The 25,870-nt window shown below is 57.7% G+C and overlaps 1 pseudogene; it reads right to left on the bottom strand.

The window, feature by feature from the left end:
• Positions 1-22,958: 22,958 nt before the first annotated feature.
• The window catches only part of LOC124974711 (probable RNA-binding protein 19), a 61,161-nt pseudogene continuing 58,249 nt past the window's right edge, over positions 22,959-25,870 (bottom strand).

The following is a 25,870-nucleotide window of genomic DNA, read 5'->3' as shown; positions in this document are numbered from 1 at the left end:
ACTGGGTGGACAGAGAAACCAAGGCTGTGAAGGTCAAGCCCCTGGATCCTGAGGTCTCCCCCTGCTGACGGCAGCTTGCACTCCTCCAGCTCCTTCCGGGTTGCCTCCTGTTTGCCGCAGACCTGGATCAGAGCCTGGATCTACTGTGTCCTTGCTGGGTTACCTGAGCCAAGGACACCTCTGCACAGTGCCTCGGCTCCCCAGACTGGGATGCCTCTGGGCCCGCTCTCTGTCAGTGTGCAGGGGAACCACCCCTGCATGCAGTGTTTGGTTTGGGAAACCTCCCCTCACAGCAGCTCTTATTTTCACTGTTGTTATCATTATTATTTCTCCATCTGTGGGGCTTGGACACTGTAGGGTCCTGGTCTCTGGCATTCTGGGTTTGAGCTGGCATGTGTGGCCAGGGGACCCGCCCCTGGAGGGAGGTGGTGGCAGGAGGTCTGCGGTTCTGGATTCTCAGTCTGCCTCCTAATCACCCACCTGCTCCACCATGCAGCATTAGGCTGGGTGTGGGAGCTTGGAGGAGGCTGGGAGGGGGCTCCCTTCCTGGGAGGTTGCCTTCTGTCACTAGACAAACACACATGTAGCACCCACACTCGCTCAGAAATGGAGCGAGGCGTTAAATACAAGAAAGTGGCAGAGGCTGAGGGGTGAGGACGCCTCCCTGGCCTTCCCTGGGCCCAGCTGGCTGCTGCTCAGGAAACTACTCATGTTCTCTGGCGCCTGTGGCCACAGCCTGTGCCCTCCCAGCAAGCTGCAGGAAGCAACCAGAGGTTCCTGTGGGCTGCACTGCCTGCCTGGAATCTGCTGCTGCCCCTCTGGAGCATGGTAAGTGACCTCCCCAGGTGTGGTGGGGGCTCCGATCCCTAGGGGCCTCTCCAGGTGCAGGACTGTCTTCTTCCCATCCCCAGCTTCTCAAGCACAGCTCCTGCCCCCACTACCCAGGGTCCTCACGGTACAACCTTGGGAGAAACAGGCTGTGCCCACCCCACTCTGCCACTTAGATGCTGTGTGACCCTGGACAAATCTCTTCACCTCTCTGAGACTTCTCTCTGTTAAATGGCACTGTCCCAGGGTCAATGGTGTCAATGAGGATGGCCATGGTTTTGACTGTGGAATCTTGCACAAGGGACCTGAGTCTCACTTTCCAAATCTGACCAACGAAGATAGTCACACCCCTTCCCTTGAGGGTGGTAAGATAAAGAAATGGGGAGCCGGTCCTGCTGGATTCATTTTATTCAGTGATAATAATTGGCGCTGCCATTTGGGAACACCTGTACTGACTTAGGCCTGTGTTATCCAAGAGGTATTTTTGTGGCTATTTGAACTGAAATGAAATAAAATGTAAAAAGTCAGTTGCCTGATTTTAGTTTCTCTATTGCAAGTGCTCAATGGCCTTGTGTGGCTAGTTGCCATGATGCTGGGAAGGTGAGAAACTTTAAATCATTCCAGAAAGTTCTTATGGATGGCACTGGGTTCCGCCATGTGTCTCAGACTTGATGTGCCTAAGATTCCCTGGAGAGGGGGTTCGATGCAGATCTGGGTTTGGAAGACCTGCAGTGGAGCCCACAGCTCTGCGTTTCTGAGTATCTTCCAAGTCTAGGGACCACACTCTGAGTAGCATCAGTCTAGGTGATGCTGTTTTGGGTTTGATAGGCAGAGCTCTCTTGGAAAAGGCGACACTCACACAGGGATGGGAGGCTGAGGATGGAGGATGAAGACCTGAGGACTCCTTAGTGGGTTCAAGCTCTAGCACCAACCTGATACCCCTGGGAAGCCTTAGTGTCCCCGCATAGAAAACGGGCATGACTCCCACCTGCTCCCCACCTCCCTGGGCTGGTGTGAGGAGCGCAAGTGTGGGCAGGGGGCATGTTCGTGATGACCTGGGTCCTGCCAGGCAAGGGGAGGGGGCCTGGCCCAGTGGCCCCCATGGTGGGGCTCCCATGTTGCCATGGAAACAGCCCCAGGGATGCTCTTCATGGGGGTCACCACCCTCCTTCCTCTGAGGACGGGACAGGGACTTCTGTCTTCCTGCTCCTGGGTGGCAGAAAGGGGGACGTGAGGCTTGTCCCAGAGGAGCCCAGTTCCCCTGGCTCAGAGCCACGGTGTGCACCAGGGCCACCCAAGGTGCAGGCAGCGCTTGGTGCTGCTCTGGGATCGAACAAAGGCCATGACACTGGGTCAATTCCAACACCGTTGTCATTAAGCCCGCCTCCCAGAGACCAGGACCTGGGCCCAGGGAGCTGATGTCACTTCCCCAAAGCCACAACCCAGGCGACCGAAGAGCTGGGCTGGGTCCCAGCCTGTCACCGCCACAGACTGGTTCCTAGTCCCAGGCTGAGGGCTGATCCTCCTCTCGGGACCCCAGCTGGGCTCCCAGATGTGCAAGCAGAGGGGACCCCCAGGGAAACCCGTGTGCACACCTGACACATGCGTGTGCATGTACACACACACAAACACACAGCACCCTCCACCCAAACGGTAACCCCGTGGGCTGCCCAGCCCCCTTTCTGGGTCCCTTCCCATCCAGGAAAGCCAACCCAGCCGAGGAGGAAGGGGGTCTCACAGAAGGGACCCTGTGTCCCTGCTGCCACCAGGGCCACCACTGTGGCTGGGAGGGTTCTGTCGTGCTGATGCTCGGAGGCCTTCTCTCAGCAGAGCCTCCGCCACAGGCCTCTCTGGAAAGGGGAAGAAGCGTGTTCCATCATGTCCCGTCTGCTGGGCAGAGGAGCCAGGGGGAGGTCGTGGGTGGGAGGGGGTCCAGGCCAGTCTCCCATGGGGCGCCCATGCGCTGCATGTGACAGAGGTGTGGCCACGTGCGAGTGTGTTGGGGGTTGTGTGTGCATTGTGAGCGAGTGTGCAGGAGCGTGTGTGGGCGTGTGGGGAAGTCCGCCTGTGTGTCATCTGCGCTAAGCTGCGGAGCAGCCTGAGACCCTCGCCAGCCCCTGTGCATGCTCTGGGTGGGTGCACCAGGTAAGGGAGCCACTGCCAACCCACCGGGCCCCTCGGCCTCAGGACCTGTCTCTTCCCAGTCCGCCTTTCCCTGCCTGGGTCCCCTTCTCTCTGCGGTACTCCCCAGCTGATCTCATGGTCTGAGTGGACCCCAGAGCTAACAAAAGTAAACACAAAGGACCTCCTCAGCCCCTTAGCCTACAAACTCATGATGTCCCCCTGCAGCCTGGGGAGGTGGGCCCTGTGATGACCTCCCCTGTGGACAGGGCACCGGGTCTGGTCCAGAGCTGAGTCCCTCAACTTTCACATTCGGGGCTGCAGACTCATTCCCAGTGGGCCAGAGGCTCAGTCTCCAGGCTTCGTGGCCAGTTCTGTCACGGCCACGGGCTCTGCTGCTGTGGAGACAGAGCAGCTGAGATGAAAAGCTGGGTCCTTCTCTCCAACCGCAGCTGCCCACTCTCATCTTACCCACAGAGCGATGGATGGCAGATCTGGGCCCCAGAGAGGGTGTTCTGGTGGGAGAGAGCCATTCGCTGACCATTAATTTTGTATGTATTTCTATGTGCCCAGCTCCATGTGGGCCAGAGAAAACCGTGGGCAAGATGGAACCCCTCTTCTCTTCTCTTCTTTCTTCCTTTCTTGTACTTAGGATTGAACCCAGGGCACTTTACCACTGAGCTACATCCCCAGCCCTTTTTTATTTTTTTATTTTTAGGTAGGTTCTCTCCCACTAAGTTGCTGAGACTGGCCTCCACTTGTGATCCTCCTGCCTCAGCCTCCCAAGTCGCTGGGATTATAGGCATGCACCACTGCATGGACCAGAACCGCATCTCCATCTGAGGTCTGTCAACGGTCAGCAGCAAGGTGGCCAGGTGCCTCATCCCAGGGCACAAGCACAGGGGCCCTTATTTCCAAGAGAGGGGCAGGGAGCTGGGGGAGGGGACAGAAGGATGTAGGAGAGGGCCACAGTGGGAAGCCAAGGTTAGGGAAGGCGCAGAGGCAGCAGGGACAGGGGAGAGGCTGGCAGCTTGAGGACCTGCCCCTGATGAGGCATGAGTGGGGTGGGGCCTCGAGGTCTCCCTTGCGGATTCCTCTGTGGGCAGTGGGGGCCCTGGAGGCAGGAAGCCCACAGGAGGCCCCTCTCCTTGCCTCTGTCTCCAGGCCTTGGCTGGGGGCCCCTGACCTTGACCTCGCCCAGTGTGGTGAGCTTGTCATTTAGCTGCTGGCCCGTGGCGCTCCCTCTCACTGACACGCACTGTCTGTGCCTTGGTGGCCCTGCTCACTCCCAGGAGGCCACTCTGGCACCGTGCCTGGCCCTGCACTGGCTGAGGCCTCCTGGATCTTTGGTCTGCCCCTTTCTGCTCTTGTCCCAGAGCTGATGACGCCTGTTCCTGCAGGGCCATCCCACTGTTAGTGGCTCTGTGTGAATCAGTCAGGTGCCTGCTCCACCCAGCCTAGCTCCAGGCCCGTCACCCTTACTCGTGGCTCCGGCCCACAGAGCTGGCACATAGTAGGTGCTCACTTCACCAACATGGAATGAATGACTTGACCCCTCTCACTGCAAGGAGAGGACACTCCTGCTGGAAAGTTTGCAGGAAGGAGGGGGGAGAATATAGGCCCTCACCACCTGCAGGTTTCATACAGGGACACAGACCATAGTGAGAGGCAGGGGCATGGATGGAATGGCTGTTGGACTTTCTTCTTGAGTTCAGAGCATCCATGAGTGGGACATGAGGCCCCTTGAGGGAGTCTCATGTGGTCCTGGGGGTGAGGCAGGGCCTCAGGGCAGTCTAGGAAGTGGGTGCTGAAAGGTCACAGGGGACTTCTGATCCTGGCCTAGGGCTGGACCTTCATCCTGGCTCTAAAGTGAGCCCTGAATGTTGCTCCAGAATGAGCCTGTCCCTGTTACAGTCTGAGCCCTGATCCCAGTTATAGACTGAGCCCAGATCTCAGTCACAGCTGGACACTCTGACCCTTGATACAACCTAAGCCCTCAGTAGTCATAGATTAAACCATTAGGACCTGAACCCTGATCCCATTTAGACTGATCCTTCACCATAATCCCAGACTAAGCCCCAACTATTGACAAAGATTGAGTCCTGACCCCAGTCACATTCTGTACACCAACCCTTGGTACAGCCTAAACCCTCAGTAGTCATAGATTAAACCATTATGTCCTGATCCCTGATCCCAGTTACAGACTGATCCTTCACCATAGTCCCAGATTGAGTCCTGACCCCAGTCACATACTGAAGACTGACCCTTGTTGCCAAGCAAGCCCTACCCATGGTACAGGCTGAGCCCAGAACCTAATCCCACACTAAAGACCAACTCTGCTATAGACTGAGCCCCGACCCAGCTCCCCTGCCCCCAGCTTGGCCTGCCAGCTCTTAAAGTTCCTCTGTGCACACAGCAGCCCTTCTGGCCCCACGAGTCTGTGTGGCGGCCACAGGGTAGGACTGCCCTCCTCCTGCCTTGTTGCTGTGGCCAGTGAGCTGTGGGCAGGGAAGCCAGGCATGCCAGGTGGAAGTCCTCCCTGCAGTGTGACTCTCCACCCCACCCCCTGCCAGCGTAACCAGGGATGTTCCCTAGGGTGGGGCCTCCATCCGCCTGATGCCCTGAGCCAGGAGAGTAGCCCTGAGCAACCATACTGGACACACAGCCTGGCCAGACGAGAGCCTTTGCCCACTTCTCGGGCACTGAGATCGGGGGCTGCTATTCCTGCCGCACAGCCTGACCCATACGTCCAGAAACCTTCTTGCTTTGAAGGCAGCCACGCTGGGTTATGCACACTCCTGAGCACGATCAGGAGGGTCCAGGACCCAGAGCCGGGGGAGGGTGCCAGCCAACCACACCCAGGCCAGGCCCATGGGGGTCACTGCACTAATGCTGGGGCTGGAGCTGGGAACCCCGCCTCTGCCTCGGCCCTGCTGGAAAGTCTCATCACCCCCCACACCAAGGGGTCCTGAAGAACCCTGACCCTCCCCCAGGATGGACAGTGAACTTGCCACCGTGGTGCCAGCAGGGCTCCACCTGTGGAATGTGGGAGGGACCCGGCCCAGGAGGGTCTCCCTTCCAGGCTTCTCATGAGATCAGGATGGTCCCACCCTCCACGGGCACAGGTCCCACCCAACACTACCCTGTGTTTCCCCACTCGGCTGGGCCGGGTCCCTGCGTGGTCGTCATTGTGCCTGCAAATCTGTGCCAAGCTCTTGCTGGGCGCCAGGCCGGGCGCCTTCCCCGCCTCCACCCCTGACAGGCCCAAGGTCAGCTGTGCCCCTTCTTCCTCCCAGGCTCCCCTGCCGTCCTCCCCTTCGCACCCCTTCCTCCCTGTCATTCATTCAACCGCAGTCCCCAGGGTGGTTGGGGACACGTGCTCGGGACAGGGACTGTCGGCTTCAAATCCCAGCCTCAACCTCTACTAACCAACATGTGTCCTTGGACAGGTTTGTCAACACCTCTGCTCTTTTTTCTGCGTCTGTAAAATGGGAATCACTGAGTTCTGCCGAGGATTGGTGCAGAGAGGCAGAGATGCTTCCAGTCGTGTGTGGTACAGAGTGAGCCGTCAGCGATGCCCCCGTGGTGATTCAGAGGGTCAGGAGCTTAACCTTCAGGTCTCGAGCTTCTGGTGAACCAACCTCCAGGTTTCAGAGATGGGAAAAACAGGGGCAGGTAAATAATGACAGTGGACATAGGAGTGTCACTATGTGCAAGGTCAAAATTCAGTCCTCTCAAAATCCCCATGAGATGTACACTACTTTTATCATTTTGCAGATGAGTGAATTGAGACCCAGAGAGGTTAAGTGACTTGTCTGAGGTCACACAGCTCATAGTGGGTGATTGAGCACACATGCTAAACAACAGGCACCAAAGGCAGAGAGGTGACCCATAATGCACAGGGCTGGACCTGTGGGCAATGTGGGCCAGCTGGCCACTGCCTGGTCCCCTCAACTGGCCCGGCTTCCTTGCCTCTGCTTCATCCAGCAAGATGTATTATTAATGATAACAATCGTTGTAATTGCTTATCGATCTCTCCGGGTGTTCCCCAGTTCACCCAGCCCTGAATTTGGGTCACTGACCAGCAAATTCACAAATCTGTCCCCAGCAATGCACTGCACACAGCTGGTGCTCAACAGAGACCCAGTCACATGACCAAGTGCACAGGCTCAGCCCCAGCCAGCCACATCCAGACACACACTCTGGTCCAGCTGGTACCTGACACACGGTCACCTGGCAGTTGCACAACGTCCCTCTCTGACCCAGAGGAACTTATCACGTGCTTCATTTTTTCAGCATTTGCCCCAGATCAAGAAAGCACTCTTGTGGAATGTAAGCGAGATCAAAGGAAGAGTCGTCTCTGTGCCCCAGGGTCACTGGGGACAGTGCTTCTCAACCCTGAGCACACAAGTCCCTGGCATCTTGCTAAACTGTGGATTCCAGTTAAGTAGGGCTGGGGCCCAGCCTCTGCACTGTTTTAATTTCTATTTTTGTCTTGGTCCTGGGATTGCACCCAGGGTTTCTCTACCATGGAGCTACATCGCGGCCCCTTTATATGTTTTATTTTGAGACAGCATCTCACTAAACAGCTAAGGTTGGTCTTGAACTTGCCATCCTCCTGCCTCAGTCTCCCAAGTAGCTGGGATGACAGGCGTGCACCACCGCACCGAGCAGGCCGCATTTTGGACGAGCTCTGGCAGATGCTGAGGTTGTGGGTCTGCAGTGATGCCCTGAGTGGCGGGATCTAGTTGAGGACTGACAACATTCACCTGCAACATAAGTAAGGGTCATGAGGGGCAGCGGGAGAGAGGTGGGAAACAGCACAAGTTTTGGAGTTCAGGGGTTTGGCCTGATATTTTGCTGTGTGACTTTAGGCAAGTGGTGTCATGTCTCTGAGCCTCAGTTTCCCTGCCTTTGGAAAACGTGGATAATGTTACCTATTGCAATGATTCCTTGGGGTGGTTTTAATGAGATAATGGATGTGAAAGCTTCCTGCACAACTGGAGGTACTTCCAACTCTCTCCTTCCTTCTTTCCCATCTTCCCTCCCTCCCTCCCTCCCTCCTTCCTTCCCTTCTCTTTTGCTTCTATTTGTCCCTCCCTACAGTTTTGTTCAGCACATGTCACTTAACACCATTACAATGGTTCGAATCTGGTCACTTTTTAAGGGGACCATGACAGTGGGGTGCCGGAGGAGACTTGGGGTGCTTCTGAAGGGCAGGTCTGCTCAGGGTGTTATCATTGGAGACAGGGAAGAGGCTGAAGAGGCTGCACCCCACCAAGCTCAGAACTCACCTGCAGCAGGCAGGGACCTGGACGACCCTCTGCTGTCAGCTGCCACCCTGTCCAGCATCCCTGACGCCCCAGTTTACACCTGAGGAACTTTCTCCAAGGGATGCCACCGGTGGGCTACCTCCAGGGGCCCTTGGTGGCCACCCAAGGATGGGAGGTGGAGAGGGGTTTCCCAACTGCAGCGACTTGCAGAGGGGAACTCTGAGAGTCTTCAGAGTCCCCTGGGATGGAGCCCCGGCCTCCCAGGCCAGTAACTGCTCTTTAACACCTTTCCTCCTTCCCCTTCCTCCCGAGGAAACCACCTGCACCCAGCACCCTGCATCAGGTCTGCTCTGGGGGCACCTGATCAGCTAATCTGGCCATGTCTTGCTGTCCTTGGTGCTGATTAATGCAGTGTGCCTCTCTTCCTCTCTCCCTCCCCCCCTCCTCCTCCCTCTCCCTCTCCCTCTCCTCCCTCCCCTCCCTCTCCCTCTCCCTCTCTCTCCTTTTCTCTCTCTGTCTCTCCCTCCCTCTCCTCCACATCCCTCTGCACCTCTCATTTCTATTGCTGTTTTGTATGGAATGTTCCCACGCTGCCTATCTTCACGCTTAGAAGGGCCCGTCTGCCTCCCATTCCACAGAGGCACAGACTGAGGCCTGGAACAGGTCGGCTCCTTTAGGGGTTCATTCAACCAGCATATGTTGGGGGCTGGGGCCAGGCACTGCATTGGGCAGCGCCATGTATGGGGCTCCATGGCTCCCCCAGCATTTGGTGGACCTCACTGGGCGTTGGCACCCCTCTGGGAGCTTGTTCAAGTGCAGATTCCTCCCATAGAGAGGGGGATTCAGCAGGTGTGGTTCAGGAGGCCAGAAGCCTGCGTATCAAAACCAAGCCCCAAAGAACTGCAGGTGGTTCTGGGTCAAGGGGTGCTCCCTGGAAACACCTGGAGAAGCACCAGCTCAGAAGGCTGGGTTTGGGCCTGGCAGAGAATGTGCAGGACCGGTGGTTTCTGGGCACTAGTGCCCTGTCCTCCAGGGCTCCTGGCCACCCTCCACCAGGCACAAGCCTCTGGCATCCCAGCTGCTGGCCAGAGCCCACCCAGCAGTCACCTTTCCCCAGGAGCTGAGCCAGGCAGGGACAGGCTGGCCAGAATTAATGGTCTAGCTTCCTCTCCCATGGACATCACTCTACAGTTTACAAAGTGCTTGCCACGGTTTGAAGCAGCATGTGAAGGACTCTCCGGAGCTCCTCACCCTATAGCCACTCCTCACAGGGGGCTTCTCGCCCTTCTCCTGTGAGGGCTGGGTCTCAGGCACCCAGCCAAGGGCCCCCCCACGAGCTGAACCCAGTGCCCATGCCCCCACATCTGAACCCCAAGGTCTTCTCATCAGGAGACCACAGAGGACAAGGCTTAGCCTAGTGGTGCATCTAATCCCAGAGGACAAATCCTGTCACCCACATGGGACTGTCCCAGTCCCAGGGCCTCAGTGCCCTTCCAAGGGACTTCCCCTCACTCAAGTTCCCCTGCCTCCTGGCACTCGAAGCAGCATATCTTTGTCACTAGATGAGGCCAGCTGCCTGCACATCCACCCCCCAAGCCCCATCCACTTTTCAAAGAGCGACTCCAGCCAGCCCTGACCTCCCCCAGACAACCTGTAGCCTGAGCACCTTTCCTGAGTCACAGAATACAGAGCCAGAGGGTTCCCTGAGGTCAAGTCACCTGTCTGAGCTCAGATCTGCTAAGCCAATGTGACAGACCTGGGTCCAGATCTTCCTAAGTCCTACGCCCGTGCTCTGCATGGCTGGGCTGTGGTCTCTGCACTGTCCTTGAAGCCTGGAGCCTGCCCACAGTCCTCAGGTGAGCAGAGATATGGAGCAGACCTGTCCCCAGAGCAGAGGGAAGGGCTGCATCTCACTATTCAGTCTGCCACCTGGTAGAGCCCACCTGCTGGTGTTTGGGGACCTGTCATTGCTGAAGGTTCTGGCAAGTACCTGCACAGGAAAATGGGAGAGGGAAGGAAGGAGGTGGAAAGAGACAGGACCGAGGGAGAAGTGGCTGGCCCAAGAGCCCTTTGCAAGGCTCCTGCATTGGCAGTGTGGGAGACGAGAACGGCCTTCCTCCAACCTGCTGGGCTACACTTAAGAGATGACTGGACAATCCTAGAGATCGGGTGGGACCCAAGTGCAGCAAGGCCACCTGTGGCTCTGGTCCCCTGTGTGACTCCAACAAGCCAGTCCTGAGGGTCATACAAGACTGCCACGTACAGATGGGCCTTGAGACCTGCGCAGAAGTGCCAGCTGAAGGAGACGCAGGGAGGAGGGGCCTGCTGAGAGGCCACACATCTGGGCAGTAGGATGCTTCTTTGTAATTTGCACAAGGATATTCTGTCAGCTGATGATGGTCCCAGCTCAGGGCCAGGAGAGCCAGGTGACCAGCATCAGGTAGGGCTTCCCCTGGAGCCAGCAGAGTTCGCAAAGAGAGGCTCAGGGTCAACCTTCTGAAACACAGGGGAGCCCGACCTCACCCCAGGGGAGGAATGCAGACCACCAGAGGAGGGGCTGGCTACCATGCTTTCTATCAAGACAAGCCACTGTTGCCAGGTATGTGCTGGTTTTGTTTGTTGGTTAGAATTTATTCTTTCATAGTGAAACTTGCTTTGAGGCCTTTGAGGTCTTTGAGGCCTTTGAGGTCTTTGAGGGCCACTGACATGGCCAAGATGGTACCCATGAAGGGTGCAGCTGAACCAGAGGTGGGAAAGGGGTGGAAGACAAGAAGAGAGAGAAGAAAGATGGGAGCTCTTGAGAGGGAAGAGGGAAACTGAGGTTAGAGCCAGAGAGAAGGGGAGGGCTGTCCAGGCCGAACTCTGAGAAAGTCCCCAGAGAGATGCTTCCAGGACCCACATCCTGGCCCTCACTGGGCACCAGCCTCCCTCCTGCAGAGGCTCAGAGGGACAATGTCCAGTCCCGCTCTCTTACCAGTGGGTGACCTGGACCAAGTCATTTAGCCTGGGCCTCAGCTTCAAAGTGGGGGCAACAGTGCTTGCTTCCCAGGGGGTCCTTGGAGGACACTGGCAATGATATAAAGCACTTAGGAAAGAGGAAATACCCCACAGGTCACTGTTGCTGCCTCCATTGTTGCCATTAACAACCATGACATACTCAGAGTCTAGAAAACAGAGAGTGGGCATCCGGAGCCTCAGTACAAATAAGGCTCCTGGAGAGTGACCAGGCTCGGAGGTGATGGCTGCCCCCCAGGGACGTGTGAGGACTGAATGGATGCAGACAGATGTAAAGCTCCTAGGACGTGTCCTGACAGCTCTCCTGTATGTCAGAGAAGGGGGAGGGGCGGGGGAGGAGAAACAGGACAGAAAGACCCTCCTGAGTGACAGCAGGAGGGAGGGATGGGAAGGAGGGAAAGAAAGGAAGAAGGAAGGGCAGGGATGGGAGGGTCTTGCAGAGGCAGGGCAGGAGCAAGAAAAGGGGGCAGGTTGCCAGGGAGGCGGAAACAGAGGCCAGGACAGAGGGTGAGAGTGACGCTGGCTCTCCCTCCTCCCCCATCACCTCTGACCCTTCTGTTCCCACTGCACCTTTAATGCACCTCCACCATAAAGCCCCTGCCCTCTGCCATGACACCAGGTGTCCATGCTGCCCAGCGCTTCCCCTACCTGCCACCTGGGCCCTCCACAGGGTGGCCACTGCCTCTACAGCCATCTGTCTCTAAGCTATCTAGATCCTATCCACTCCAAGTACCGTCAACCATGCTGACCCGTCTGCTGGCCCCACCAGCCTCCACCGGGTCCACTATTGGCTCATCAGAACTATACATGTCCTGCTGTCACCTGCTATCTGTCCACCGCCCCTCCTGCCTGGGTCCAGGGCAGCAGGGACGGCAAAAGGAGACCCGATCCCTAAGCAGGAGCCAGGCCCTGCCAGGGAAGAGCCCAGTCAGGCTCTGCTGCAGCATCCCTGGGGCGCCATTCCCGGGCCTGGTGGAGGGGGACGCACGAGCGGGCCATCTGCACCATGCTGTCTGCTTGTGCCCTGCTCGATACTCCTCGGAGTGGATCCATCCATGCCAGGTGATATATAGGTCCATCAAGGTGCCACTGGAGTGGACCACCTCCTGCTCATCACCCTGGCCCCTCTGGCAGGAGGGAGTGTGTCATTCCAGCCAAACAGCATTCCTAGGCTCTGCCCTGCAGCACCCAGGTCCTGAGACTTCAGGTCAGCTGCAGCAGTCATGGGAGGGAGGTGTCTCCCAGGTCCTCCCCTGGTCACTGGGCCATGCCACGCGCTGGAGGGTGTGCAGGTCAGCTCAGGGACAGGCGCACCTATAGCTCCCCGGCACTCTGCTGAAGGTGGGATCCAGGGATCAATCAGAGATGGACAGACGCAGCAGTTTGGAGAGGAAGAAAGAGTGTGTCCCAAAGCCAGTAAGGACAATGGCAGAGTCAGACGAGGGTCCCCTCATCGGCATCACTGTTTGCACGTGCTTCACATGCACAGTAGAAATGGCCATGGCGACTTCTGGACTTACCCATGGAGTGCTGCAGAGGATGGACCAGGGTTTGGAACGATGGAGGCCAGGGGATTGGAATGAACCAGATCCAAGCATCACAGATCCCGGGGGCACCCCTCAAGCTGGGGTGGGCACCATGTCTAGCCCACAGTCAACCTGAGCAGGCTTGGGGCTGGGAGGTGAGTGGGCAGGAGCACATGGCTGCCCGCAGTTGCTGCCTGGCCTGGGCATACTGACCTGGCTCCCCTTCCTCTCAAATAGGCAGGGCGCTTCCTGCCTGCCAGAGGGACTCGGACCTGCAGGGAGTTCCAGGGCCACTGGCTGCAGTAAACAAGCAGAGTGGACCAGACAGCCTTCTGCCAGAGGGAATTATCGCTAAAGTCCACTTACACCACAGGCACTTGAGAAGCGCCACCTGGGTCACCTCCCAGTGCACACGCTCCCAGTCAGAGGCCAAGCCATGGGGGAGGCCTCGCTCACTCTCAACCAGAATCTCCCTGGTTTTGGTGATGAAGAGCCTCTGAATGTCAATCTCAAGGGGTCAGGGGAGGGGCTACCCAGAGGCCAGCCAAGATAAGACACAGCCGCTGCCCTCCAAGAGCTGACAGCGGGTAAGTTTCCACAGAGGCCACAGTGCATCGAGGAGGAGCCTGGTGGTGCCAGACCCAGCAGAGTCCAGAGGGAGAGCACTGGGTCAGGGGGTCCAGTGGAGACCGTTCTGAGTGGGCTTGAGACCTGAAGGGTCAACAGGCAGTAAATAGGGGGAAGGGGTCAGGGGAACGGGAGAGGGAGCCGCTCCTCCAGATGACAGGTGGGGGCTGGGTAAGACAGTCAGCCTAACAGAGGCCGGGTCTCCCACAGAGGCAGCCCTGAGATGGGAAGGACCCAGGGGCCATGCAAAGCTGCCGGAAGCTGAAGGCAGAAGCATGAATGACCAAGCTGAGACCCTCCACCCACCTCCACGGTCCTGACTAAATACACATTGTCTTAAACCACCAAGTCGTGATTTTTAACAAAATTACTCTGGCAATAAAAAATGAAGAGAAGGTGGAACTGGAAGTCTTAATGTTTATGCAGTAGATATTTAAGGGGCTATGAATTTTCATCTAGGCATAGCTATAGATACTATCAGAAGCATGGGTGGTTTCTGATTTTCCTTTTAGATATTTGACCATTATAGTGCTTATTTATTTTCTGAGATGGGGCCTCATTTATGTCACCCAAACTGGCCTTGAACTCATAACCTGCCTGCCTCAGCCTTCTGGATAGCTGGGATTACAGATGTGCATCCCTGCACCTGACTTCAGTGTTTACTTATTGCATGTTACCATTTTTCTATTTTTAATTTTCCCATATTTTTAAATTGATGGATTATAATTATACATCAGTGGAAAAGTGTTGTTATGGTTTTACTTTTTGACTCAAAATTTTGAGGAGAGAATTTAAAGGTATTAGAGATTTTATTTATCCTGTTTTGATACAAATTTGTACTTTAATTCCTGTGGTCATGGAATGGTATCTGTATTTCCCCTTTCGGTAATGTATTGAGGTTTTCTTTGGTGGTTTTATATAGGGTATGCTTCTAGAAATGTGTCTATAATGACTATTTCAAAGTAAGTATATTCAAGGTTTACAGCAAAGAATTTGATAAGAATTTGATAACCTAAGGCAGAACGTACACATATCTGCTTCATAAAAATGGATCCAAAATCAGATACAGACACATAGCAGGGCTTGGGACTGGGGATAGGATGCTTGGTTCCATGCAGAATTTTATGTCTCAACTCCATCAAAAGTAATCCAGTTGGTACATGTGGACTGGTATCAAACATATATATATATATATATATATATATATATATATATATTTTTTTTTTTTTTTTTTGGTATTGGGTATTGAACCCAGGGGTACTTAACCACTGAGTCACATCCCCAGCCCTTTTTTATATTTTATTTAGAGACAGGGTCTTGCTGAGTTGCTTAGGACCTTGCTAAGTTGCTGAGGTTGGCTTTGAACACATGATCTTCTGCCTCAGCCTCCCAAGCAGCAGGATCACAGGCGTGCACCAGGCCTGGTATCCAAATTTAACAACACACTCCCCACCTCCAAATTCCCATGAGGGTAGTCACTGATGGCTGTTGGAGTAACATTGTCCTTTACCTTTGACTGTTGCTCTATTGTGGGACATTGAAGTCCCTTGTCCCCTTCCACTGATAGCTCTCTGACCTTGGGCAAGGTCATTACCTCTCTGAGCCAGCTTCCTTATCTGTCACAAGGGGACATCCATGCAAGGCTTTCCAGCTGTTGTGAGGGCCACCTGGTTTCTAGGACCCAAAACAAGTCTCGGTAACAGGGACGACCACTGCCGTGAGGGGTTCCTCTGTTTTCTCTGGTTCAGGTGCAGGAACCAGACCTCAGTCCCTGCTCGAGGGACAAATAAATAACTTTCCATCTCTTGCTGCCTAACTAGAAGTGATAGCTGAAAGGAGGCCCCATGCCCACTGAGTGCTCAGCAAGTTCAAGACTTTTCTAGAGTTGACACACTGATCATTTAAGCTCAAACGTTAAACTACAATCCTGCAGCTCAGACTCCACCCAGTGCTGGGCTCTCGTGGTCCTGGCTGAAGGCCGCCTTGCCCTCAGCCAATGACGCCACGTTGGGTAGGAAGCGGCCCCTCTCGGGAAGGCAGGACAGATACTGCAAACATGGGTTCTCCAGCCTGCCAGGGACAGCAAGAGGTGCCTTTCTGGGCAGATGGTGGGTGACATTATCTGTTGAGGTGACGGAGCACCAGATGGGGAGGTGCAGAGAACCAGGATGTGTCACAGGGACTCCCTCCTGGGACTGTCCAGTGTGGGGAGGTGTGTCCCTGCACGGCAGTGTGTGGGGCAGGAGGCAGCGTCCCCGGCAGCAGGACATTGCTGCTCTCTTGCCTCTGGACCTCAGGGGGCTCCTGCTGCCCCTGGGCAAAACGTTGCTCAGTTTGACTACTGACCTATTGGGACTTGGTTTAGAAGTTGCCTGGGAAGCCTTCCCTGGCCTTCCTCTGGGATCTACAGCCACTGGTGCATCCCTTCTTGGGACCCAATTACCCGCCCCTTGACCATCTCCCCAGCCAGACCGCTCTCTGTGAGGGCAGGGCCTCCCAGCTGTGCCGATCACTGGGCCTCCAGCCACCAGCTCAGGCCTGGCAAGTAGGAGGTCGCTACAGGATGCTCAGCGAGGGAAAGGGGCTCCTGCAGACTCTGGCAGCTCCAAGGTGACCCCTCCTTGACAGAACCCACAAAATCTTATTTGGGAGAATAAAAGGATCTCTGTGGATGAGCCTTAAGTCAAGGCTCTAGGGATCATTGTTCATCATCTGGGGAAAGCCCAAAGCCAATGGCAGACCCTCCTAAGAGAAAGGCAGAGGGAGATTGGAGGGTCACAGAAGGTGGAGACAGAGGCTGGTGGGTGCGGGCACAGGCGGAGGGACACCTGGAACCACCATGAGCTGAAGAGGCAGGGAGCGTCCCTTGGCTGGCTGACGCCCCAACTTCAGACCTCTGGCCTCTCAACTGTGAGAGAAGCATTTCTGTGTTTGCTCCACGCACTCCTTGGGGTTTCTCATGGACATTCCTGCTCAGGGGCTCAAAGGGTTAAGAATGGCTGACTGTGTTTGACCTTTGGACCCAACATGCTTACATGGCTGAATTCTAAAGCCAGCTCATGAGGTGGAAATCAAGGTCAGGTTCACCTTGAAATTGCCCCAGGCGGCAGCCAGAGCTGTCCTAACCTTGCAGTGTCAGGAGCTCTGACGGCAAGACCTACCGCCTCCAGGGTGATGACTCCATTTCCCAGCATCCCTTGCAGCTAGGTTCAGCCATGTGTCCATGTCCTGGCCAAAGGGCTGTGGGTGGAGCCACAGGAGGGTGTCCATGCTTTGTCCCTGAAGGGCATGAGTTCATGTCCTTTCCGCTCATGCTGGCTGGGGGGCATCCCTGGGCAGTCCTCTGGGTTGTGTAAGGGGATTAACTTTGGTGTCCCATGACAGTCCCTGTCAGACCAAGACACTCACCTCCTGACAGTCCCCTGGGGGAGAACTCCCTCTGCCTTACACGCACCTGCTGATGTTTGTGTCTGGCACTGCAGCCTAACCTACCACTGTCTGCCTGAAGTCCACCACTCAGTTGTCTCCCCAGCTTAGAGCAAGCTACTGTTCTTTGAAGATCCACTTCCTGCCTGCTCTTTCCTGGGAACTTGGCCATGGTGGCTGGCTCATTTCCTGGAGCCTGTTTCTTCACCTGTAGGGGAGTGTCCACCCTGCCCTGTGACCCTGCCAAGACTTAGCTGAGGGACTGAGCCTGAGGGTGCTTTGAGTGCCAGGTGCCGGCGTCACCTGGAATCCCAAGGCCAGGAGAATGGAGGGTTTCCAACAGTCCCCCGGGAAGGTAGGAGCAGCTGCTGCCCGGAAATCTGCATAGGAAGATGTCTGCTGTTGGCTCAAGCCCAGGGACAGGGCGCTGCAGCCCCAGCCAATCATTTTTATGAGAGCTACAATTAGGGGATGTGTGGCTCATTAAGGGACTGGAGGGACGAGGCCTGGCTTCTGGCGGTGGTGTAACAAGGCTGCATCTCTTCTGTCCTGCAGCTGATCTAGGAGACCTTGGCCTGGCACTCATGCTGGACTGCTCCAGCCTCCCAGTGGTCGGGGATGAGAAGAGCCTGTCAGGCCGGGGGGCACAACCTTTGCGCCGGGGACGTGGGTGACAGCAGCCAAGGCTGTGTAGAGCTCACGCATGGCATGCACCTCCCCAGTGCATCAGAGGGAAGACACTGAGGCACAGAGAAGTCGTGAAGCACATCAAGGTTGTGCTGCGGAAAGTGGGATGTGACCCAGGTGGTGCTGGTAAACAGGAGAAAGGGCTCAGGACAAGCCAGGCAGCAAGGAGGCACAAGGGCAGGGCAGGGGAGTTCTGCCACGGTGACCTCAGGGAAGCCACTTGACCTCGCTGGGACTGGTTTTCCAATCTGTGAGACAGGCGGGCCTTGGGACCAGGGACAGTGCTGGATGCAAAGGGCCAGGCCGGTCTGAGGGACCCCTCAATTCTGCCACATGCAGTGACCTCCCTTAGACAATGAGTAACCAAATGACATGGTTGTGTGCCAATAAACTTTATTTATAAAAACAGAAGTTCATCTGACCCATGGTCTGCTGCCCTGTGATTTCAGTCATGTTCCTTTGTTCCTTGTGCTTCATTATATTTATATTCTTAATATTTTTCCTCATATCAATACACGGGCATTCCTTGGAATTTGGGAGAACCATAAACTGGGTGAGCTAGTTATGGAAACGTGAAAATGAGCTAAATTATTTTTGTTTTGAAATGGTTTACGGTCACTTCGAGGGTTGGCAGGCCTGGGGCGCAGCTCAGAGGCAGACTGCTTTTCTGGCACACACAAGGCCCGACTCCACCCCATGCTCTGCAAAAACACAAGACAAGGCCAAACCAAGCCCAAGCCCAAACCCAACTGAATTACGACCTAGAAACTCCTGAGCTGTGCGCCGGCTCTGCCTATGCAGGTGAGACGCTCCTCCACCTCATAGCTCTTAAAGCAAAGGGCAGCTCCCATCATGCCCTCAGTCCAGGCTCCTGCTTGGAGACTCACCCCTGCCCAGGGCTCTCTACCTGACGGGCCCTGGTCACCTCCAGCCCAAAGGATTTGAAACCTGACCTCTGGTTCCCATGAGCCAGCCTCAGGTGCTGCCTGCTGCTTCCTCCAGTGCATCTCTGGATCGGGGTGATGGGGTGCTGGCCACGGCTGGGTTCTCCCAGCTGAGCCTTCAGCCAGTGCCCTTGCTCCTCTTCCTCTGTCCAGGTCTGGCCTTCTGTCCAGTGGTCCTTGTCCACTGCCACCTCCCTGACAGGCACTGTGTCTCTTGGGATCCTGCAGGTGGAGACTGTCTGCTCCCCCATGGGCCCTGGTCCCAGTCGCTTCCCTCTGCACAGTGTTCTGGTGGGCAGGTCACCCACCCGTGTCCATATATCCCACCCCCTGGCCTCACTACTGTGTCTGCTGGGAGGAGGAAGTGCTGGCTATGCGCCTGCCAGGAAGGGAGATGTGACCTGCATGGACATGGGCACTGTCCTGTAATTGGAGGACAGAACGGGTTACATCACAGAGCTGGGAGGCAGCAAGGGTGCTGGGTGTCAGCAGAGCATCTATGGACCAGGCCTGCCCTTACAGAGCTTGGGAGAATCGCCGGCTGTGAGGCGCCTGGGCACAGCTGAGGTAGCACAGGGACCGGGGACCCTGTCCACGGGAAGCAAGGGCTGCCCTGGGCTTTCATTCTGAATGCTGCTGGAAACGAGGACAGGCTCTTGGCGGACCCCAGCAAGGGGGTTGGAAGCCCGCACCCACGGGACAGGATGTGCTCCTTTCTTGCAAGGCGCACCGAAGGGTTAAAGTGTTTCCACTAAAATTTAAATTTCAGCGGGCACCCCTCCCTCCCGTCCTTTGAATGTCTGGCTGGCAACCATTTCCTATTTCAATCTCAGTAGAACAAATCGAATCAGGTGTGCAGACCAAGCTCAGCGCTGTTCACCAAAACCTGCAGGCCAGGCCCTGGGTAATCCCTCCTGTCCTCCTCACTGCGGAGCCCAGCAGTGGCCCCTGCCTATGGAGCCCATGGAGCGAGAGACCCTCCTGCCTGACCCATGGGGGACCCAGGGCCAGGAGGCAGCCGTGTCCACCCAGCAAGGGAAGCCACATGAGGTGGGTGGAGCGACCTCAGGTCCCCGCACAGCAGAGAGGTCCCCTGGCCTGGGGCTATGATGGACAGCAGGATGAGCAGGATGAGTAGGGTCAGCCTGTGGATCCCTGCCTCCCGCCTGCAGGGTGGCGGGCTGCTCTCCACCTGCCCCACTCCTGAGAAGTGATGAGATGCTGGCAGAGAACCCTCCAGCTTCTGCCTGGGGCTCCACACAGCCCACATGTCCCTGTGTCCCTGGGAAGAAGGCAGAAGACTCCAGGCTGCTGGAACTCTGCCTTCTACCCACCCTCTTCCACACGTGCATCTGCAGACTGGCCCCAGTGCTGACCCAGTGTCCCCGAGTTAGACAGAAAATATGATTCTGCCCAGTCCCCTGCCACCCAGTGACACTCAGTCCTAAGGGCTGGGATGTGTAGCAACAGGAGTGCACCTGCTCCTGGGGGCAGACTCGCCTGCTTCCAGCCAAACGTGAGCCCACCTGGGGCTGGGCACGTGGGTAAGGAGAGCCTGGCCTGCCTGCCCTTCCTGCAGACGTAGGCTCTGCCTGGGGCCTCTCGGCCCTGCCCTGTGCTCAGCACGCAGGCGCAGCCTGGCTCAGCCCAGATCTGACATCCTGGGTATCTGCTCCTCATTGAATTATAATTTAATAATAATAATAATGACCCCCACTTCTCATTCAGGAGGAGTGAGACCCTGCTGTCCACCCATGACCTCCTTGTTCTTTAACTGACGTGGCCAGCCTGGGATTCTTATGCCTATCTAAAAACGTGGAGAACTGGTGCAGAGGCAGCGACCTGGACACTGGGATGGGGGTCTTCTGAAGCAGGGCTGCCACCACCTCAACCCTCCCTTCCCTCAGGCCCCGTCCAACTGTCTCCCTCTTGTGTGGAGAAGCCAGGGCCCTGTCCACTGTGCATCCCCTTCCTGTCAGGCTACCCCAGGCCTCCCATGCAGCTGCCCTTCCCAGCTACTCTCCCATCCCCTGAGGTTCCACCAGGCTTCTCCCTCCATGCCTGGCCAGCAGGCTGGCCCTGTCACAGCAGGGGAACTGCAACAAAGGAGACCTGAGAGCCAGAGGCCCTGGGTGACAACAGGAGGGAGTTGGGCAGGGTGGTGGCACCAGAGGCAGGACTGGACCTCAGCAGGATGCCACGCAGGACAGGGTAGCTTTGCTCCTCTTCCGGTCCCCACACCTGCTGGTGCCTGCCACTGGCTACACTGGATGGCAGGGACCTGGGATACGCAGTCAGGAGGTAGGCCTGAGGTCCACATGGGGGTTGGGTGTGAGGGTCAGCAGGTGGGGTCCCTGCCTCTGAATGTAGCCAATTGCATCCCCCAAGTGCCGCTCCAGCTCTCCAAGTCGCAGATCCCTGTGTTCTGCATCCCTCTGGCCTGGGCCTGCCTCTCTCTCCTAGGCACACTCTCTGGTCCAGCCAGTCAAGTTCTCTTCCTGGCTCCCTCCTGACCCTCTGGAAGTCACAGGCCCCCAAGGACACTTGATCCTCTCTCTCCTGCCCTGCAGGAGTCACTACAGGGGTCAGGAGGTGCAGGCCTCACGGGAGGTCCAGCCCCTGCCTTGCTCAGCTGCCACTGTCACTCAAACTGGACCAGAGCCCCTCCCAAAGTCCCCAGGCCATGCTCCAGGGCTGACCACCTCCTGCCAGGTGGCCAAGTCTCCCCACTCACGGCACCTGCTGGACGGAGCAGAGCTCCAGCCGTGGCCCCACAGGAGGAATGATGAAGCCTCTTCTGGGCAGGCAGACATCCAGCCTGGCTTCCCTTGTCACCTAGCTCCACGTGACTTCATTCCAGGATGACCACAGCACGATCATAAAAATCACAATGGTCCTCATGGCCCCTAACTTCTTAAAGACTTGTTTCCAAATGCAAGGCCCCAGGGTCACGGATACCCTTGTTCCAACTCCAGCTGTCCCCTGCACTAAGTGCTGTGACTCCTGGAACCAAGCATGGGGACAGGGGACGGGTGCTGAGACCAGGAGAGGTGCTCATCAGTGGAGTGCCATTCAGGCCAAGTCTCGGGGAAACAGGAAAGATGGGGGTGGGCACCGTGCACAGGCCCTGGGAAGGGACAGAGGGGCTGAGGCCAGGTGGGGCGGGCATCGCACTGGGGAGGGGACCTGACTTTCAGTGAGCAGGGGAAGCCCCCAAATGGTCTAAGCTGGACCAGCTGGATCCAGTTCACGGATCCAGCCAGGTCACGGGGCTGCCTGCAGGAATGGGGTCTACCTGGGGGTGGCTTAACGGCTGGGTGCTGGGCACCCTGAAGCCTCTGTGGAGAAGTGACCTCCTGTTTGTTCACAGGTCTGCCCCTGCTGTGCAGCATGCCCCATGGCAAGATCAGGTCAGGCTGAGGAAGGGACACCCTGGCCAGTTTTGGAGCAGGCCCTCCTTTCTGCTGCTCCTGGTCTCGGGTCAGACAGGCCTGGCATGTGTCCTGCACGGCCCTCAGGCTGTGACCCGGGACAGGGGCCTGGAGTTGTCTGGCCTCACCCTCCACAATGGTATTACTGCCCAACCCCCCAGGCTCCCCCTACAGTCCAGTTAGGAAGCAGACAGCACGCAAGTGTCCTGAGGTTTACTCCCCCGGCCCACTGACCAAGTCAGCAAGGTCAGCACCCACTGATGGAAGGACAACCATGGCTTGGTGCACCCAGGACTGCAGTCAAGGGGCCAGGACAGCTGCCGGGGCTCAGATGAGGCCGAGGCCTGACTTCTCGGCTCTGCGGCGTCTTGATCGCTGCTGGTGCGGGCGTGGCCCCGCTGGGGGGTGGCCCTTAGGCTGCTGGCCAGGAGCGAGGTCCATGGTGTTTCCACAGGTCCCCAGCTTGTGAGCAGAGCGTGGCTGGCACTGTTGACATCTCGGCTTGGGGCCTGATCCTTCAGTAGTTGCTCTGAGGTGTCCCTGGAGGAGACCCGGGTTCCTGGTCCATGTGATGAGGACAGGTGGACAGAGTCCCCTGGACAGATGCAGGTGGGATCCTCACACAGCAGCCCTGGGGGAGGCAAGGGCAGAGGCTCCTACCTGCTTGGCATGTGGCTGTCCCTTTCATGGGCTTCCACAGGTGCCAGGCAGTGAGGTGATGCGACCTCAGGGAGGCCAGGGACCTGGGCAGGGACCTCCCAGCCTGAGCTGGTGGGCAGGGTCCTGCCTGGACAGCCTGACTCCTGAGCATGGGCCTCGTCCAGCACTGCCTGCTCTGGATAGGGTCAGGGTCCAGACTTCAGGCAACTGTAACCCCCAGGCAAGTCCCCCAGCCTCTGCACCCTGAAACCCTGACCCCCCTCTCAGCAGATGGGCCCCTGGGTGGCCTCAGGCTAGTGGGGTGGAGCAGCCGGTTGGGTCAACTGGGGGCAGATGGCCAGAGGGCTCTGTCCCCTCCACCCTGGACCTGTGGTGGCCCCACCCCAGCCAGGGCCCCAGCCATGTGCCTCTGGTGCCAGCTCACAGCTGAAGGGTCTGCTCCTCGCTGTCATGGTCACTGTCCTCCAGCTGCTCCAGGATCCCATCCAACACTGCAGACTGCTTCTTCTTCGGGGGCTCTGGAGCCCTGAGGGCGAGAGAGGAGGACAATGAGGGTGAGGAGAGGGGAGAGGATGAGGGGAGGGCACAGGGAGGAACAGAGAACCGGGAGGCAGGACGGGAGGTCGAAGACATCCGGGGATGGGAGAGGGAAGGAGAGCAGGGCAGAGGAGAGGGCGGCATGAGGTCAGGGAACCACCCAGAGCCCCTCCTGCCTCCACATCTCCTCCCCTTCGCCCCTGCAGAGGAGGCCCTGGGTGAGCCTCCTCCTCCCCCCTGCAGCCAGCCAGAGCAGAACCAGCAAGCAGAACCCAGACAAGCAGAACCCATTCCTGGGAGTGGAGGACAGACTCCCGTGGCACAGTGAGTGGTGGGCACCCAGTCACAGCTCAGTGCAGGGCCCCAGGGAGGCGTGGAGGGGTGATGGGGAGTGGCTGGCGGGAGGGGATATCTGAGGTGGGCTCTGAGGAGCGCAGAGGAGTTCTCTGTGAGGAGAGAGGGAAGAGGGCAGGAGGGATGGAGGCAGATGGCCTGGCCCCCCACACGTCCCTCCTGGCACCACAGCCTGACTCCTCTCCACCCACAGCAGCTGTCACTGCCTGTGCAGGTGAGGGTGGGCCAGGCGGCAGGGTCTGAGGTCGGCCAGAAGGGAGCAGCGTGGATTTGACCTCAGGCCACGCTGAAGCCCACGTTATTGCCTGCAGTGGCGGGAGCAGGGGTTCAGGAGACAGGGCAGCGAGGCCGAGCGCTGGGCTGCCTCTCTGTCAGTCCTTCTGCTAGGCCAACCACTCACTGGTGGACAGTCCACTCAATTTAAGACTTCATTTGCACAGAGCAGGTCTCAAGAGCCTCACTCGATTCCTGCTCCTCCTCCTCTCCAGCCTTCCAGGTGCTGAGTCACCCAGGGTGGCAGCACAGCGCTGGGTCAAGGGGGACCTGCCTGAGCTGCATCCCCACTCACTGCCCCCAACTGATGGACACAGCATTGATCTGATTGAGCCCCATCACCTTCTCTCTGGGAACCCACCCTCCTGGGAGCCCCTGGACACGTGCCCCAGGCACCTGTCACCTAAGAAGAGACTGCAGGTGCCCGGGGCACAGCCTGAGCTGGTCCAGGCTGTGGAGGGGGCCACCTGGAGGCCTGGTCCAGCTCCTGCCCACCCCACCCCCCACTGGTTCCTGGCCAAGGACCACCACCCAGTACCATGTGATAGCCTTTGTCCCCTGCAGCTCCTGTGACCCCAGCCTCAGCACATGGCCTGGCATGCAGTGGGGCTCCTGACACCCCTGGGGGATGAGCAGGTGGGCCCCCAGTTCAAGGGCGCAGCTGAGCTGCCCACAGGGCAGGAGCGAAGGGCTGGGGCATGGGGCTGGTGGCTCTCCCAGAGCCCCTGGTGATCGCCAGCTTGCGAGGTGCACAATGGCCTCTGGAAATTGAATTCATGGTCAGGTAATAGGCACGAGTAAACAGAAGGCCAGCCACCAGGCTGGGGGCCTGCTGCCCATGCCTGTGGCCACAGGTCCGGACTGTCCTCCTGGACCAGGCCTGGCCCAGGTTCCCAGGAGTGGCTGCAGTCACTGCCTTTAGCTCCACAGGACTTTTTATTCTCTTTCAGGATGGCAGGGGACCATCCTCCTTTTGGGCCACTGGCTGGAGCTTCCCAACAGGTCGGACCTGAGCACTGCTCCCTTTCCCTGCAGGCCTTGTCCAGATGCCAAGGACTCTGGCCTCCACTCCCTTCTCCAAACCTCTGTGGGTGCCACCTCCCCTAGGAAGTCGAATCTGCTGGTTGGACACCAGGGCCTGGAGCAGGCCTGTCACCCTGTCAACACTGCCTCAGCTCCTGGGCCACCTGCCACTCCACTCAGGCCCTGCCTGGCTGTCCCTCCATCTGTGGAGCCACCCAGGGGCCATGGTGGTGAGGCTCCCCTGACCTCCCTACTTAAAGTCCACTTCTCCCCATGTCCCCCACTTCTGGTCTCTTCCTGTCCCTCCCCCACAGCACTCAGCTGGCCTGTTCCACTCTTGAACTTCGTCATCTGTCCACCTCATCTGCCCATTCAGTCCCCTGCTATGCTCCCAACACTGGGCAGTGGCATGGGGGCATGGCTGCGGGGTCAGAGGGAGGCCCGCAGTAGAGGAGACACAGTGCCACCAGTCTAGGGCCAGCACCCACGAGCAGCTGAGGGGTCTCCTTCCTGCAAGACCCTCCACACACCCCCACACCAAGCTCATGGACCAGCTGTGTGGCCTCAGGGAACAGCCTCCACCTCTCTGTGCCCCCCTGGTGGGGTAGCAAGGCTCAAGGGAGTGCAGACAGAGCTGGTGCAGAAGCGGGCTGTCGGTGGCTGGGCCACATGCCACCCCACCAGTGAGCCAGGCCGCGGGGCCCAGGCCCTCTCCTCCAGGAGGCAGCCAGCGCCAACATGCAGGATCCGCCATGCTACACAGGGCCACCTGCCGTCACTATTAAGACGAGAGGGCGCATGGTGACTGCCAGCTCCATGACCCAAGGGGTGGCCCTGGGTGAGTCACCTGCATGCCCCCCGCACCGGGCCTGAGCTCAAGGCCTTGGCCAGGCCCCCCCAGAGGACTTGAGCCAGGCTGAGGGCCCCAAGGACACCCAGCACCCCAACAGCCCTGCTTCCAGGGGCAGCTGCGAACCCCACTTCCGACATCAAAGCCTCAGCAGGATTCCCCCACAGACACTGCAGAGCCAGGAAGGTGTCAGGTAAAGGAGGAGAGGACATCTGGAGACTGACCCTGGGAGGGAGCCTGGCAGTGGCGCAGCCTCCCCAGCCGTCCTGCCCACCCAACCTCCAGCCACCCGTCT

The sequence above is a fragment of the Sciurus carolinensis genome, unplaced genomic scaffold (assembly GCF_902686445.1).
Source record: "Sciurus carolinensis unplaced genomic scaffold, mSciCar1.2, whole genome shotgun sequence".
NCBI lineage: Eukaryota > Metazoa > Chordata > Mammalia > Rodentia > Sciuridae > Sciurus > Sciurus carolinensis.
This window is presented reverse-complemented; position numbering and strand designations above follow the sequence as displayed.